This window comes from Dasypus novemcinctus, assembly GCF_030445035.2.
Source record: "Dasypus novemcinctus isolate mDasNov1 chromosome 12 unlocalized genomic scaffold, mDasNov1.1.hap2 SUPER_12_unloc_3, whole genome shotgun sequence".
Classification (NCBI taxonomy): domain Eukaryota; kingdom Metazoa; phylum Chordata; class Mammalia; order Cingulata; family Dasypodidae; genus Dasypus; species Dasypus novemcinctus.
Window position 1 is genome coordinate 84,984 of NW_026688131.1, and position 17,698 is coordinate 102,681.

At 43.3% G+C, this 17,698-nt stretch overlaps 1 long non-coding RNA gene across 1 annotated transcript; it reads left to right on the forward strand.

Annotated features, from left to right (window-relative positions):
* The first annotated feature begins 1,570 nt into the window (after positions 1-1,570).
* Positions 1,571-3,141, forward strand: LOC139438476 (uncharacterized). Its single transcript, XR_011648147.1, has 3 exons — positions 1,571-1,797; positions 2,259-2,354; positions 2,974-3,141. It is a non-coding gene; the product is annotated as an uncharacterized lncRNA (long non-coding RNA).
* The last annotated feature ends 14,557 nt before the right edge of the window (positions 3,142-17,698 follow it).

Sequence of the window (17,698 nt, forward strand, 5' to 3'; positions counted from 1 at the left end):
GTCTAAGGTGGGTCTCTCGTACGCAGCATACGACTGACTCATGCTTTTTTTTAATACATCCTTTCAGCCTATATTTCTTAATTGGTGAGTTTAATCTATTCTTATTCAGTGATATTACTGCAAATGGGTTATTTCTTTCCACCATTTTCTTCTTTAGTTATCATATGTCATACACATTTTGGTCTGTCTTTTTACTTTTTTGGTTCTCCTTCTATTCTTCTATTCTCTCCTCCAAGCTTCACTCTCCTTTTTCTTTCAGGTTCTAAGGCTTCCCTTAATATATCCTGCAAGATGGATTCTTTATTATGAACTATATTTGCATTGGCTTGTGAATATTGTATACCCACCTTCATATTTGAAGGACAATTTTGCTGAATGCAGAATTCTTGGCTGGCAGTTTTTCTCTTTTGGTCTCCTAATTTTATCATAGTGCTGTGTGCTTGCCTCCATGGTTTCTCATGAGGAATCTGTACTAAATCTTACTGGGTGTCCCTTGTAAGTAATGGTTCTCTTCTCTCTTACTGCTCTCAGAATTTTCTCTTTATCTCTGACGTTTGATTTTCTCAGTAGTATGTGTCTTGGAATAGGTCTATTTGGATTTATTCTGATTGGGATACAGTGGGCCTCTTAGACTTGTAGCTTAATTTCTTTCCTCGGAGTTGGGAAATTTTCAACTATTATTTCCTCAAATACTTCCCCCCCCCCCACTCCCCTCTCTTCTCCTTCTGGATCTCTTATGACATGTTTGTTGTTGGTTTTTGAGTTGTCATTCAACCTCTGTGAACCCATGTTCATTTTTTCCTACTCCTTTCTCTCTATAATTTTAGCTCTTCTGTCTTTGATATCACTTATTCTTTCTTCTTTCATTTCGAGTTTGCTGTGTGTCTTTAATGTGTTTTTAATCTTATCTACCGTGTCTTTCCTTCCCATTAGCTCTGTTACTTTTCTATTTCGGGTTTCACATTTTTTTGTGTGCTTGTTTCGTATCTTCTTGATCTAGCGAATGATACTGCTTTGAACATGGGTGTGCTGATGTCCGTTTGTGTCCCTGCTATCAGGGCTGTATACCCAGTAGTGATGTTGCAGTGTCATGTGGCAAGTTTATCTTTAACTTCTTTAGTAACTGCCAAACAGTCCTCCACAGGAGCTGTACCACTCTGCTTTCCCACCCACAGTGAGTTAGCGTTCCTGTGTCTCCACGTCCTCTCCAGCACTGTGGTTCTCTGTCTGTGGCAGGATCACTGGAGTGGGATGTCAGGGACGGGATAACGTGGGAGGAAGCCCACCTCGCGTCCATATAAGGCCCATAAATGTACGTTCGTGGGGCATCGCCTCGGTGGATGGAGGTTCAGACGGTAACCGAAGGAATGTCAAATTCCCATCCTGGGGAGCTCTGCCACGTTCTCTAAGACGTCAGCAAGATTCCCCCTAGAGTACAGGGACAATGACTAGTGGAGGAAGATGGTCTCCTGATGGACACTTGATATTGATGACTGTGTGTGCTTATGAACCTTCACACTCGAAATTGAAACTTAGCCTTCTGTTACAGGGTGCCTAAGAGTTGCCTCCTGGGAGCCTCCTCGTTCCTCACGTGCGGCCTCTCTCTAAGCCAAACTCAGCCTATAAATACATTGTCTGTCCCCCAGTGTGGGATATGACTCCAGGGTATGAGACTCCCTGGCACCGAGGGATTACTACCAAGTACCAACTAGCAATGCCACTGGAAAAAGACCTCGACCAAAATGAGGAAAAGATAAAAGAGAAATCAGTTGAGGTGCTAAGAGTCTGCAAAGGGAGGTGAGCCCAGAGGTTATCCCAGGGTTGATGCTTATGCATGTCTCAGCAGGGTCTCTCACTGCCAAAGTCGATGCTACCCCAGAGAGCTGGTGTCCTGAGTGTTCTGAAACATCCAGGCGCTGGAGCCAGGCAGACAGCTCAGGAGTTTGGTGCCCTGCCAGTGGTCCCTACTTTGGAATTTATGGTCCCGCCGAGTGCACTGACTTGGGCCCAGTTGCTTCCCCACACGTGGCTCTTCTGTCCTTCTATTTATGTCTGTAATTAGCACTGAAGTTAGTCCTGTAGAGGCCTGCGTGTCCTCCAGGTAGGTTGTAGACAGGCCTTGGTGGGCTGCTTCCAAGGGCAGCGTGGTGGGGAGGTGCCTGAGATTAGATAGGTAGAGGTGCAGATCTGTTGATGGATGCACCGCCTTTTGTTATGCATGCTCCAGCTCATAGACGTGTGTGTTTTTTTTCCTCCAGTTTTGGCTGCCGTACAGTTGCTCTAGGAATCATTGCACGGATACAGTTTCGTTTGTTTAGGAAAGACTTTTTGGAGTGGAGTCAGGATGAATTACGGTAAGTTCACATTTTTAAGAAACTGACAAAATGTTTCCCAAAGTGGCAGCACCGTTTTGCATTCTCACCGGAAATGTGTGAGGATTCCAGTTTTTCCACATTTTCTTTAACGGTTGGTATTACGTCTCTTGATTTTAGCCATTTTATTATCTATAGCAGATTTTAGCATGCATTTCCCTAGTGATGAAAAGGATCATACGTTTCTCCTTTGGTAAATGTGTATTCTCGTATTTCTCCCATTTTTAAGTGCTGTTTGCCTTTGTTTTAAAGAAGCATACAGTTCATCCACAGTGCACAATCGGTGGTATTTGGCACAATCACAAAGTCATGAGTTGATCCCCTCAGTCATCATTAGAGCATTTTCGTTAGTTCAATAATAATAATAAATGAAAAAAACAACTAGTAAAATACATCACCTCTTGATCTCTCTGTGCTTCCCCTGCTGTCCGCAGATCCCATTTCTAGGTATTTTTGCACAAATACATTTTTCCTTCTATACGTTGATTTATAGTGACATCTTACGTAGATGGAATCATACGTTATGTTACACAGTGCAATTAGGTGAGAGTAGTGCAAGCCTCCTGTATTTGTCCCGTTGTGTCTGGCTTGCTTCACTCAGCATCCCGTCCTCCAGTTCATCCATGTTGTCATCGGGTTCACGACTTGACTTCTTCACACCCCGGCACGATGTTCCTCCGTGTGAATACAGCACAGTGTGTTTCTCCAGTCACCGGCTGATGGACACCCGGGCTGTTTCCGGCTTCTGGCAGTTGGGATAACGGCACTCTGAAGGTAGGTGTGCAGGTGTCTGACATGTCAGTGCTCTCAGTTCTCCTGGGAATATGCCCAGTAGTGCTGTTGCAGGGTCCCGTGGCAAGTCTATATTCAGCTTCTTTAGGAACTGCCCGACAGTCCTCCACCGTGGCTGTGGCCTTCTGCATTCCCACCAACAGTGAATAAGTGTTCCTGTCTTTCCTCATCCTCTCCAACACTTGCACTTCTCTGACTTTTTCATAGTGGCTATTCTGATAGCTGTGAAATCACATCTCATTTTGATTTGCGTTTCTCTAATCATTAATGATGTTGAATATTTTTTCATGTGTTTTTTGCCATTTGTATTTCTTCTTTGGACAAATGTCTATTCATGTCTTTTGCCCATTTTTCTATTGGGTCGTTTGTCTTTTTATTGTTGAGTTGTTACATCTCTCTCTATATCTTGTACATTAATCCCTAATTGGACATGTGGTGTCTAAGTGTTTTCTCCCATTGAATTGGCTGCCTTTTCCCCCGTTTGATAAAGTCCTGGGAGGTGCAAAAGTGTTTAATTTTCAGAAAGTCCCATTTATTTAATTTTTCTTTTGTCGTTTGTGCTTTGGGAGTAAGGTCCAAGAAACCACCACATACTACAAGGTCTTTAAGACATTTCTCTACATTTTCTACTAGTAGTTTTATGGTCCTTTTTTTTTTTTTTACAGAAACAATAAATGTATAATAGTTGTGAACTTAAAAAACATGTAACATCTCACTCTACCACCAGTAACTTGTATTGTTTTTAAACCTTTTAAACTAATGATTAAAGAACATTGTCAAAATATTACTACTAAACAAAGTATTTTTCCTCTAACCAATACAATTATTATCTTTATATCATTTATATATGAACATACATAAAAAAGTCTATAGCAAAAGTTGCGAACTTACAAAGCAAACATGCATAACGTCATGCAGGGGTCCCATACATCAACCCTCCACCAAAACCTTGTATTGTCATGGGACGTTTGCTGCAAACTATGAAAGAACACTGTCAAAATCTTACCACTAATCATAGTTCTTATCTTACATTTGGTGTGTTTTTTGGCCAAACCGCCCTATTATTTTTTAAATATGTATATTTTTATGACAAAAGTTGTAAACTTATCAAACAATTATGCACATGTGCAGAAATCTGATTATTGTCATGTCCATAGCGTACATTTGGCTCACTTTTCCATACTGCCTCAGTATCAACACAGTACATCTTTTGCATAGATGCAAGAATAGTATATTATGACTACTAACCACAGTCCATAGGTCCCTCCAGCTGTATTATTCCCATGCTTCTCCACATTCCCAACACCTGCCCTGGTAATATACATTTGTTGTAGCTCACAAAGGACACTCGTGCATCTGTGCCATCAACCACAATTCTCACCCACCTCTTGGTTTACCGTGCTATCCAGTTCCTAGATCATTCCCAAGCATTCCGTCAATTGGCATTTACATAACTAGACTACGATTTTCAGTCACATCCCCATTTATAAAGTAGCTGTTACTCACTGTGTGTTACCATCCACTCTATACATTTCCCCAATTTTACAGCACAGCTAACTAAAACTTCTACATACATTAAACATCAGTAGTCCACTCAGTTCCCCTCTTTTCTCCTTCAAGAATCCACCCCCTACCACTCGGTCTTGAAGATATTTTCCAATAATTTCTTCTAGAAGTTTTACGGTTCTTGTTTTCATTTTTAGTTTTTTGATCCATTTTGAGTTAATTTTTGGATAAGGTGTGAGATAGGTGTCCTCTTTTCCTTCTTTCAGCTATGGATGTCCAATTCTTTCAGCACCGTTTGTTGAATGGATTGTTCTGCCCAAGCTGTGTGAGTTTGACAGGCTAGTCAACAATCACTTGACCATACCTGTGAGGGTCTGTTTGTGAACCAGAAATTTGGTTCCACTGGTCTATTGTGTCTGTCTTTAGGCCAGTACCACGCTGTTTTTACCACTATAGGTAGGTATTATGATTTAAAGTCTGGAGATGAGGGTTTGCTTTTCCTTTTTATGGTGTTTCTGGCTATTCAAGACTCCTTTCCCTTCCAAATAAATTTAATGATTGTGTTTTCAATTTTTTCTTTAATGCTGGTGGAATTTTTATCAGGATTGCATTAACTCTGTATATCAATTTGAGTAGAACTGGTATCTTAATGATATTTAGCCTTCTAATCCATGAGCATGGAGTGTGCTTCCAGTTATTTAGGCCTTTTTTAATTTGTTTTAACACTGAGGTGCAGTTTTCTGAATACAAGTGCTTTCCATCATTGGTTAAGTTTATTCCTATTTGAGTTTTATCTGTCGTATTATTTTCCCCACTTTTTTGACACTCTTGGTTACTTTTTTTGATATAATCTTCATTTCTAGACTCTCTTCCAGGCCTCTCTCTCCTGTCTTTCTTTTGCACACCCTTTAGTATCTCCTGAAATTCTAGTCTCTTGCTTAGAAATTCTATCAGTTTCTGTTTATCTGTGAATATTCTAATTTCACCCTCATTTTTGAAAGGCAGTCTTGCTGGATATAAGATTCTTGGCTGGAAGTTTTTCTCTTGTAATATCTTTAATATATCAGACCACTGTCTTCTTGCCTCCATGGTTTCTGGTGAGAAATCCGTACTTAACCTTACTGAATATCCCTTATATGTTATGCATTGGTTTTCTCTTGCTGCTCTCAGAATTCTCTGTCTTTGGCCTTTGACGTTCTGATGAGTATGTGTCGGAGTCGGTCTATTCGGATTTTCTCGGATGGGAGTATGTTGTACTTCCTGGACAGCGATACCTATTTTCTTCAATAGGGTTGGGAATTTTTCTACCATTATTTCTTTAAATAGTCCTTCTGCCCCTTTTCCCTTCTCTTCTCCTTCTGGGACACCCATGACACATATGTTTGCATGCCTTTTGCTGTCATTTAGTTCCCTGAGACCTTTTACAATTTTTTTCCATTCTTTTCTTCAACTCTTCTTTTGTAAGTTCACTTTCAGAGGCCATTTCTTCAAGCTCACCAATCCTTTCTTCTGCCTCCTCAAACCTGCTATTATAGGATTCCAATGTTTTTTTTAATTTCATGAGTTGCACCTTCTTCATTCCCATAAGATCTGCTATTTTTCTATGTCTGCTTTCAAAGTCTTCTTTGTGCTCCTCCAATGTCGTCTTAATATCCTTAATCTCTTTAGCCATCTCATTGAATTTATTAAGGGGATTTGTTTGAACATGTATAATTAGTTGTCTCAACTCCTTTATGTCATCTGGAGGCTTATCTTGTTCTTTTAACTGGGCCGTAGCTTCCTGTTTCTTGGTGTGGATTGTAATTTTTTGTTGGTGTCTTTGCATCTGGCTTCCTAGAGTATTTATTCTGGGTGCAATCTTTCTCTTTAGTTTAGGGCTTCCTATCCTTCCTCCCTTGCTGATTGTGCAGTAGGAGCCAAGCATGTAGTTGTTGCTGTGAGCTGTGGAGTTTCAAGCCCCCTTCATTGTGCCGGGACCAGTGAAGCTTCTTCCAACTTTCTCCTTTGCCAGGGGTAGGGACAGAGTCACAGCCCCTGTGACTGGAATAATCCACATGCAGGCCTAGACTGTAGTTGCCCAGAGAGACTGATGGAGCCTCACATCCCTTTCTCCCCTGCCTGGGGCAGGGATGGAGCTGCAGGTGTGGGCAGCAATCTATGCAGTGCGGGTCCTAAGATGACCACAGTGGCGCTGGTAGACTTCTGATTTTCAGTCTGTGCCAGCCAGAGTTCCCTGCAGTTACCTGTACAGGCTGGTGCAGGGCTCCTCAGTGTCCTCCCTGCCAGAGGCAGGGCTGAAACTTAGGCAGGCTGCAGGCTGATCTGCGGGAAAGAAACTGGTTCCTGCTGACCCTGAGAGTTTCAGTCAGCCCGGCTTCCCCTCAGGCTGGGGGTGGAGTCAGAATGGCGTCTGCTGGCCTGTTTCTGACTTTCGGCTTGGCTCGTTCTCACCCTTCCTGTTCCCAGGGTTATCTCTTAGCCAGCCAAGTCTCCCAATCAGTAGGCGAAATGGGCAGCCAACTGTCTTCTCCTCCTGTTTCTGGGAAGTGGATCTTCCAATTCCTGTCACAGAGCAGCTCCTGGGGCGGCTCGTGCCGCCAGAGTAGGATGATCACCGGCCTCCCTGGCTTGGCCGGTAATTTCCCAGAGAGCTGGCTCAGGTCCCCGCAGCTTCCTCCCTGCTGGCTGGTGGTGGCACTGGGGCCTAGGCTGGAGCTGCAATGTGATCTTGGTGGGAAGAAGCCGGTCCCCGCCAGCACTGGGATCCTCAGTCCACCCCGCTTCCCCTCGTGACAGGCGTGGAGTTAAGATGGCAGCTCCCGGCCTCTTTCTGACTTGGACAGGCTCAAACTTCTTCTCAGGATTATACTGTAGCCCGCTGAATTTCCTCATCAGTAGCTGAAGTTGGTGCCCATCCATCTCTTCCTCACCCATGTTTTTAAAAATTGTATTTACTTATTTATTTATTTATTTCTCTCCCCTTCCTCCCCCACCCCGGGAATCTGTGTGTCTTTTTGTTGCATCATCTTGTCGTGTCAGCTCTCCGTGTGTGCCACACCACTACTGGGCACTCTGCACTTTGTTTTGCGCTGGGCCGCTCTCCTTACGGGGCACACACCCTGCGCGTGGGTGTCCTGCGTGGCACGGCACTCCTTGCGCGCATCAGCACTGCACATGGGCCAGCTCCACACGGGTCAAGGAGGCCCGGGGTTTGAACTGTGGACCTCCCATGTGGTAGACGGACGCCCTAACCACTGGGCCAAGTCTGCCGCCTCCCACCAGTTTTGGGAAGTGGAGCTTTGATTCCAGCCTCGGAGCTGCTCCTGAGGCGGCTTGTACCTCCAGTGGAGGATGGCACCGGCCCCCAGGGTGTGGAGCCTCTACTTATGAGTCTTCTCTGCAGACGGGCATCTCCTCCTTCCACTCCCCCAAGGATGTTGCAGGAAGCTCTTCTGGCCTCCTGGAGCCCCCATATGATGCTTCAGCTGGCTCAGAGAGCTCTGGGTGTTTGCTAACTGCCCTGCAGCAGGAGCGGACTGTAGGAGCCCCTTACTCCTCTGCCATCTTCCTGGTTCTCCGGTACTTGCTTTGACATTTAGGTGTTTGATCCATTTTGAGTTGATTCTTGTATGGAGAGTGAGATGGGGGTCTTTTTAAAATTCTTTTGGTTATTTATAACCTGTTCTATAGGAATTTGTTGAAGAGTCTGTTTTTTCCCATTAACACAGACTTGGTAGGCTTGTCAAAAACTGCTTGACCATAGAGGTGAGAGTATATTTCTGTACTCTCAATCTTATTGCACTGATTGGTGTATCTCTTTTTATGGCAGTGTCATGCTGATTTGTCCACTGTAGCTTTGTAATATGTTTCAAGGTCAGTGAAATTTTTCCTACGTTGGTCTTCTTTTTCAGAATACTTTTGGCGCCTCGTGTGCACTTTCCCTTCCAAATGATTTGGCAATTGTCTTTCCTATTTCTGTAAAGTAGACTGTTGGAATTCTCATTGGTATGGCAGTGAATATATCAATCAATCTGGGTACGATTCACCTCTTTATGATATTTAGTCTTCCAGTCCATGAACACGGAATGTCTTTCCAATTGTTTCGGTCTTTTTAAATTTCTTTTAGCATTGTTTTGTAATTTTCTCCTTATAGGTCCTGTGCTGCTTTTTGTTAAATCGATTGCTAGATGTTGGAGTCTTTTTGTTGCTCTTGTACATGAAATTTTCCCCTGATTTCCTCCTCAGGTTGTGCAGCGCTAGTGTACCTAAACATTACTGATTTCTCCGTGTCGATCTTGCTGCCTGTCACTGTGCTGAACTCAGTTATTAGCTCAAGTAGCTTCGGTGTAGACATTTCAGAATTTCCTAAATATAAGATCATGCCTTCCGAAAACAGAGTTTTCCTTCCTCTTTTCTTATTTGGATGCCTTTATTTTTTTTTCTAGTTGCTCTACCTAGAGCGTCTATTGCAATGTCAAAGAACAATGGTGCTAGTGGACATCCTTGTCTTGTTCCCGGTCTCAGAGAAAAAGCTTTCAGCCATTCCCCCTGGGTACGATGTTAGCTGTGGGTTTTTTCTTATGTGCCTGTTACCATATTCAGGAATTTCCCTTCTACTCGTCTGTTTTGAAATGTTTTTATAAGAAACAGTGTTGGATTTTGTCAAATGCTTTTTCTGCCTTGATTGAGACGATCATTTGGTTTCATTTCGTTCACTTTGTTAATGTGGTGTATTTCATTGATTGATTTTCTTATGTTGAACCAGCTTTGCCTACCGAATAAATCCCATTTGGTTTTGATAGATAAGTCTTTTGATGTGCTGCTGGATTCGATTTATAAATATTTTGTTGAGAATTTTTGCATCAATCTTAATTAGAGAGATTGGTCTGTAATTTTCTTTTCCTTCCAGTGTCTTTGTTTGGCTTTGGTATTACGGTGATGTTGGCTTCCTAAAATGTGTTGGGTTATTTTTCTTCCTCTTCAATATTTGGAAGATTTTAAGCAGGATTGGTGTTAATTCTTTTTGAAATGTTTAGGAGAATTCACCTGGGAAGGCAGATGGTCCTGGAGTTTTCTCTGTTGGGAGATTTTTGAAAACAGATTCAGTGTCTTTAATTGTAATTGGTTTGTTAAGTTCTTATGTATCTTGTAGTGTCAATGTAGGTTAGGTTGTGCATTTCTAGAAATGTGAGCATTTCATCTAGGTTGATTAGTTTATTGACATACAGCGTCTGGGAATATCTTCTTATGATCCTTTCTAGTTCTTGGGTTGCCCCTTTTCATTTCAAATTGTATGTATTAGGTTCTTCTTTTTTTTTTTTCCTTTGTTAATCTTGCTAGGAGTTTGTGAATTTTACTAATCTTCTCAAAGAATCTGCTTTTGTTTTGATTTTCTCTATTTCTTTTTCTTCTCAATTTCATTTATTTCTTCTCTAATCTTTATTATTTCTTCTCTTTTTTTTGAGGACTGGTTTGCTGTTCTTTTTCTAATTTCTCATTTTGTTCCCTTAATTCTTTGAGTTTCGCTCTTTTTTCTTTTTTAATACAGGCTTTTAGGTCTATAACTTTCCCTCTCAAGACTGCCTTTGCTGTATCCCATTAGTTTTGATAAATTGTGGTCTCATTTTCATTTGTCTGATTTCACTTGCACTTTCTTCTTTCACCCAGTAATTATCTTAGAGTGTGTTGTTTAACCTGCACACATTTGCCAAGTTACCTTTTGCCTGTCTGTTATTGATTTTATTTCATTCCCCTATGATCTGAGAAGATGCTTTATATAATTTCAGTCTTTTTATATTTATTGAGAGCTGCATTATGCCCTACCATGTGGTCTATCCTGGAGAAGGATCCTTGGGCACGTGTAAAGAATGTATATCCCAGTGAATTTGAATGCTGCCTTCTGTCTATGTCTGTTAGGTCTAACTCATTGATCGTATTGTTTCAGTTCCCTCTTTCCTCGTTGGTCTTCCATCTAGTTCCATCTAATGATGTGAGAGGTATTTTGAAGTCACCAATGATTATTGTAGAGATGTCTGTTTCTCCCTTCAGTTTTCCCAGAGTTTCTTTCATGTATTTTGGGGACCTCGGTTAGGTGCGTAGATATTTATGCCTGTGACATCTTTTTTTAAAAAAATTATTTATTTATTATTATTTTTTTAAATTACATTAAAAAAAATATGAGGTCCCATTCAACCCCACCGCCCCCGCCCCCCACTCCCCCCGCAGCAACACTCTCTCCCATCATCATGACACATCCATTGCACCTGGTAAGTTCATCTCTGAGCATCACTGCACCCCATAGTCAATGGTCCACATCATAGCCCAGACTCTCTCACGTTCCATCCAGTGGGCCCTGGGGGGATCTACAATGTCCCGTAATTGTCCGTGAAGCACTATCCAGGACAACTCCCCGTCCCGAAAACGCCTCCACATCTCCTCTCTTCCTCCCGTTCCCCACACCCAGCAGCCACCATGGCTACCGTTCCCACACCCATTCCACATTTTCTCTGTGGACATTGGATTGGTTGTGTCCATTGCACACCTATGTCAAGTGAGGGCTTAGATTCCACATGGGCACTGGATGCACTCCTCCCGCTTCCAGTTGTAGACACTCTAGGCTCCATGTTGTGGTGGTTGACCTTCTTCAACTCCACGTTAGCTGAGTGGAGTAAGTCCAGTAAATCAAAGTGTAGGAGCTGAAGTCTGTTGAGGCTCTGGGCCTGGGTGTCATATTATCAGTCCAGAGATTCAAATCCCCTACATATATCTTAAACCCAGCACCAACTACAATTCCAGTAAAGTAGCATGCAAGTCTTGTGAAAAGAGATCCCCTCTGAGTCCAATTCCATCACGCAGAAACACCAGCTCCAAAGAAGGGCCATCTGTCATGGCAGTGAACCCCTTCTGCCATGACCATAGAACCCGTGGGTCTCTTTATCCCTCAAAAGAACCAATACCTGGGGTTGTATCTACCTTATCTGTCTCTTAGACTCTGTTCAGTTGTACATAGGGGTATTCCTTCTGACAACCTCCAGACTCTTTTTTAGAGGCTCACAGCCTTATAATCTCATTTCTCCTTTCCATTTCCCCCTTACATTAGGTCAAACAGCCTCCCGAAGTCATGTTATTATATGTAGACAGGTATATTCTGCTGTTCCGCATTGAATCTTTAATTCAAGGTCATTTTCTAGTTGCTTCTTCAGCTGGTATGTGGTAGTGATCCCTCGGTGCCAGGGAGGCTCATCCCCGGGTGTCGTGTCCCACGCTGGGGGGAATGCATCGCATCTACACGCTGAGTTTGGCTGTGAGAGTGGCCACATTGGAGTAACATGAAGGCTGTCAGGAGGAAACCCCCAGGCACAATGCTACTCTAGGCCTTGTTCTTATTGCAGGTGTATAGGCTCAAAAGTGCAGCCATTAGTATCAAGAGCCCACTGTTGGGCCGTCCTTCCTTCCTGGTTCTTGCCGTTGCACCTGGAGGATTGCCGCTGCTCTCCCAGGGCCCACAACAGTGACCCCCCGGCCAGGAGCCCAGTACCCCCCCACCTGTTGTTTTTAATTGTTTCCACTATGAGTATATGTAGACATTACCATATACCCTGGGCAAATGCCCTGTATAACTCCCTGTCAACCATATATATCCTGTCAATAACATCCCATATCAGTATTCCTCCACTGCCATTGTTGAACCACTCTGTGATCCAAAACTTCCCGTAAAGTGAATCCCAACATAATGTCAGCTTCAGAAGAGTCTTAGATCACCGAAATTCATATATACAATATACAGTATTTCCCCAGATCCACCATAAAACCTTTTCCCTTCCACAGCAATAATCTTTTAACTTATTCATATCATATTTCCTGAAACTGATGTACAGATTCCGAAACTATAGTTTTCAAACAAGGTGACATTTGTGCTTACTATGTGTTCCATACTTTAGGTTGTACAGTTTTCTAAATTTTTTAGTTATCCTATGTTTTGTCTTATGGTTTTCATTATTAGTCTGTCGTCCCCTATATGTTTTTGGTGTAATATTAGCTGTTTTATATTCATCCTCGTGTACTCTCACATAACTCCTGCCTGTGACCTCTTGTTTGTTGATTGTCCCTTTTGTTAATATTTCATGGCCGTGTGTATCTCTTCTTACTTTTTTGCATTTATAGTCTGTTTTGTCCAATATTAGGATAGCTACCCCTGCTCTTTTTTGGTTACCATTTGGATGGAGTATCTTTTTCCGACCTTTCGCTTTCAGGTCTCTGGTTTGGCATACAGTGTGTTTACGTATTGCTTGGCTGAGCAGCCTTGGTATAAATTTCCCCTGAAGAGTGACACTGATGGAGAGGAGAGGGGAGGGTCTTGGACTCTGGGATGGCAGAGGTGATACCACACTTGGGACATGTGATGAGCGGGAGTTGTGAAGGAAAGAGGTTGACATAATGATTTTATGATATTATATGATTTAATGATTCATTATGACCCCTACCCTCAACACTGTCCAGTACCGACAGCTGCATATCAAGAAATGGCAGCTTCCTGGTGCTCTTCTTTTTTTCTCTCTAATAACTTTTTTAAAAAGATTTGATTTATTTCTTTCTCTCCCTTCCTCCTCCCCCCGCCCCATTGTCTGCTGTCCCTGTCTGTTCCCCGTGTGTTCTTAGCAGCACTGGGAAACTGCGTCTCTTTTTTTGTTGCGTCATCTTGCTGCATCAGCTGTGTGTGTGGCGCCAATCCTTGGCGGGATGCACTTTATTCACGTGGGGCGGCTCTCCTTGTGGGGCGCGCTCCTTCTGTATGGGGCACCCCTACCTGGGGGCCCCCGTGCGTGGCGCAGCACTCCTTGTGCGCGGCGGCACTGCGTGTCGGCCAGCTTACCCCACGGGTCAGGAGGCCCTGGTGATTGAACCCTGAACCCTCCGTAAGTAGAGGGACGCTGTAGCAGTTGAGACACATCTGCTTCCTGCCATTTTTTTTGGTAAAGCCACTAGCAACCTTTACCTTTGCCTTTAAATTAAAAAAAAAAAGATTGTTTGGTTTAAAAAACATACATTTTTTTACTTTAGTAAATTTTAACCTAAAACAGTTATAAAAAATACTCTAAAATATAATAAAACCCGTTATATTTATTTTAATTTTAATATTAGAAAATAAAAAAAGGAACTTATCCATTCACTCATTCCAAGTGATCACTGCAAGTACATTTTCCTTCAGGCTTTGTTTTCGTTGGTATTTTACATACATATTATTACAGAATTTTATGTAACCTCAGTTTGGGACAAGGTGCCATGGGGTGACCTGGGCCCTGAACAGGCCTCCACTGGGGCAGAGGGCCCTCAGCACTTGGGCAGCTCCCAGTCGCGCCTGCTGAGTACCCACTAGATAGAAAGCTGGGCCAGAGGTGCTCCCCTGCTTGCATGGGGGGGCACCCCAGAGTGCCTCTGTCTTTATTATGGGTTGCATCGTGGCCTCCCACAATGACATGTCAGGTCCTAATCTCCTACACTATGGCTGTGAACTCATTTATGAACATGACCTTCAAAGATCCCATTCACGACAGTGAAGCCAGTCTGCATAAGGGTGGACCTCAACTCAGTACGACTGGAGTGCTTATGAGTAGAGGAAATTGGGACCCACTCAGGAGTGGGAGACAGAGAAGAGATGGCCAGGTGGTGGAGGCAGGGATGCAGTTGTGCATTGCTGGCAACCTGCCACAAGAATGCTGCTGACCGTAAAAGTGATCCTGCTGACATGCCGATTTTGGACATCTAGCCTCTCACCCTGCAAGACCATAAATTCCTGTTGTTTAAGGCAGTGAGGCAGTGGTATTTGTTAGAGCAGCCCAGCAAGTGAAGAGTGTTAATGTAACCTTTCCCCTGGAAAGCTTACCCTGAGGCAGTCAAGGCCACCCCAAACTCTCCACCCCTCTCAGTACTTAACTGGTGAAACTCCTTGTTGACCTTAAGGTGATTGGGAGGGCAGGGATCAGTCCTGCAGGACTGATGTTGAACAGTTCCAAGCACACACTTCACCAGAATGCATTGGGAATGGACATGTGGCCTTACAGTAGAGCCCTCTCCTTGTCTCTGTTGGCTGAAAGTGACTCTAGTGGCCTGGAGAGTCTGGTACAAGTCCCCAGCTTCCTCCATGTTGGAGTCGTGGCTTGAGCCCAGTCTAGGTCAGCAGTCACACCTGCGTGGAAAGAAGCCTGTCCCTACCTTCACTGTGAATTTAAAGTAGCCCTGCTTCCTCTTACGCTGGAGGCATTGTTTAAATGAAGGCTGCCAGTCTCTTTCTGAGTTGTGCGGGTCCAATCTTCAGCTGTACTTCATCCAGCCAAATTTACTCATCAGTGACTGAAGTAGGCACCCAGTCATTTCTTCCTCCCCTGTTTATGGGAAATGAAGCTTCCAACTCCATCCAGGAACTAGTTCCCAAGGCATCTTGCCCTGCCAGTGGGAACTGGGCACCAGGCTCCGCAGCATGTAGTGCTTTCCTCATGAATCTTCAGTGCAGATATGCAGTCTCCTCCTCCCGTTCTTCCAAGGATCTTGTAGAATGCTCTTCAGGCCTCCTGGGTCCCACAAACAGGTTGAATTGCCAGGTAGCTCTGGATGATTCTTAACTGCCCTGAAGGGAACTCCCTACTCTGCCAACATCTTACCCTTGTTACAGTACACGTATTCTCCAGGTTCCCTATTAAGGAAACTAATTAGTGCATTTCATGCAACCATTGATTTAGTGATTCCATGAGTGGATATAACTATCAGTACTCTGGTGGAGCTTTGGAAACCATCACAATTGCTCTTTTGTCCACAATATTTTCCTCTACCTGAGGATGGGTGGGATCAAGGGAGTTCACTTCTGCCCAGTGGTGTATCAAAAATTGGGAATAGAGCTCACTGAGAGCAATCTGAAATGGGAGGTGAAACTTCATCATGAGGAGATTGTTGTTGTTGTAGCTTCATTCAAATTTAGTGCTAATTTGGCCCCAGCATTGATTCAAGTATTCAGCTAAGTTCTGGGAGCTTGTCAAGACTGGAAACACCAGAACACCTACCCAGATATTAGTTGCATCATAGTCATCAGACTGTGCAGATTTTTTAATTTTTATTTATTTATTTATTCATTTTCTTTTTAAAAAGTTACTTTGATTACGTGAATGTTACATAAAATTATAGGGGTTTCTCACATACCCCAATCCCTACACCTCCCACATTTTCCCATATTAGCAGTATCCGTCATTTGCATGGTCTGTATCTATCACTGCAATGTCATGCAGGCAATGCCGAAGTCCCAAAATTACCCCGGTATTACACCTGATTTTCCCTCTCCCTGCCCTCAGAACCTCCTGTGACCCCTGCCTCCACATCAGTCATATAAGTTCTTACATTGCTAGAATCACAGTAAGTCTATAGTCGATTATCAGTAATTCTATTTTAGTGCATAGTTCACTCCTCAATCCTGAGTATTCTGGGATGGTGATGCCCACTCCACATCTAATTGAGAGGGGGCTTTGATTCCATAGGGCAGATGGATGGGACTCTCTTGCTTGTAGTTATTTGTAGACTCTCAGTTCCGTGGGATGGTTGTTGTCCATCATCATCTCCTTCTTTGTTGTCCTAGGTGAGTCCAATGAACTAGAGAGTAGGTGTTGCAACTCTGATGAGATTCAGGACCCAGCTGATACAGAGGCAGCAGAAAGATTGAAGTCTCTTAGACATATGCTATACTAATTATAGGTTCAAATAGAAGGGTCAGAAAAGCCATGTGTAGGGAAACCACAACCTAGTCCAACTCTTTCACACTGGGGAGCATAAGTTCTAAAGTACGGCCCATTGTCAAGGCAACAAATTCCTCAGCTCTCTGCCCTGACTTTAGTGTCTGCATGTCTCCAGAGCCAGCAGTAGCCCTGCTACTTGAGGTAGTATTTACTTTGGCAGTCAGTGAGATCCTGCTGAAATTTGCATTAGCATAACCTCTAGAATGACCTTTGATTCACTTTGAAGTGTTCAGCCACATAAACTCATTTTTCTTTAACTTTTCCCCCTTTGATCACAGTCTTTCTCCAGTTGCATTGCCAGTTGGTGCTTGGTAGTAATCCCTCGGTGCCAGGGATGCTCATCCCTGGAGTCATGTCTCACGCTGGGGGAAGTTTTCTCAGGTGTTTCATTTTTATTTTTTTTTAACAATTTTCATTTATATCTCTCCCTTTCTCCCCACCCCCCAGTTGTCTGCTCTCTGTGTCCATTCACTGTGTGTTCTTCGGTGTCCGCTTGCGTTCTTGTCAGCGACACCAGGAGTCTGTGTTTCTTTTTGTTGCATCATCTTGCTGTGTTAGCTCTCTGAGTGTGTGCGGCTCTCTTCTGGGGCAGGCTGTACATTTTTTTGCATGGGGCAGCTCTCCTTACAGGGCATACTCCTTGAAGTGGGGCCCCCCTACGTGGGGGACACCACCGTGTGGCACGGCATTCCTTGTGCGCATCATCACTACACATGGGTCAGCTCACCAAAGGGGCAGGATGCCCTGGGTTTGGACCCTGGACCTCACATGTGGTAGGCGGACGCTCTGTCAGTTAAGCCAAATCCACTTCCTCTAATCTGTTTTTAATCTCATCCATCATGTCTTTAATTCTCATAAGCTCTGTTACTTTTCTTTGCTTGCTGTCAGATAGTTCTTTAAACTCACCCAGTGTTTTCTTAATATCCTTAATTCTTCAGTCATATTTTCCTTTAACTCCTTGAATTGATTTAGGAGATTTCTGTGATTATTATGGATTCATTGCCTCAAATCCTGTATTTCCTCAGGATATTTGGTTTGTTCCTTTGACTCGCCCATCTCCTCCTGTTTCCTAGTATGGCTTGTAATTTTTTGGTGATGTCTTGGCATCTGAATATGTCTGCGAATTTATGCCGATGGCAAATTTCTTTTGTTACTTAGCGTTTTTTATCACAGCTCTTCTTTGATTTTTGGTTCAGCTTTTTCTAAGTCTCGAAAATTGCCTAGTTTGTGTTATCAAAATTGACCAGAGAT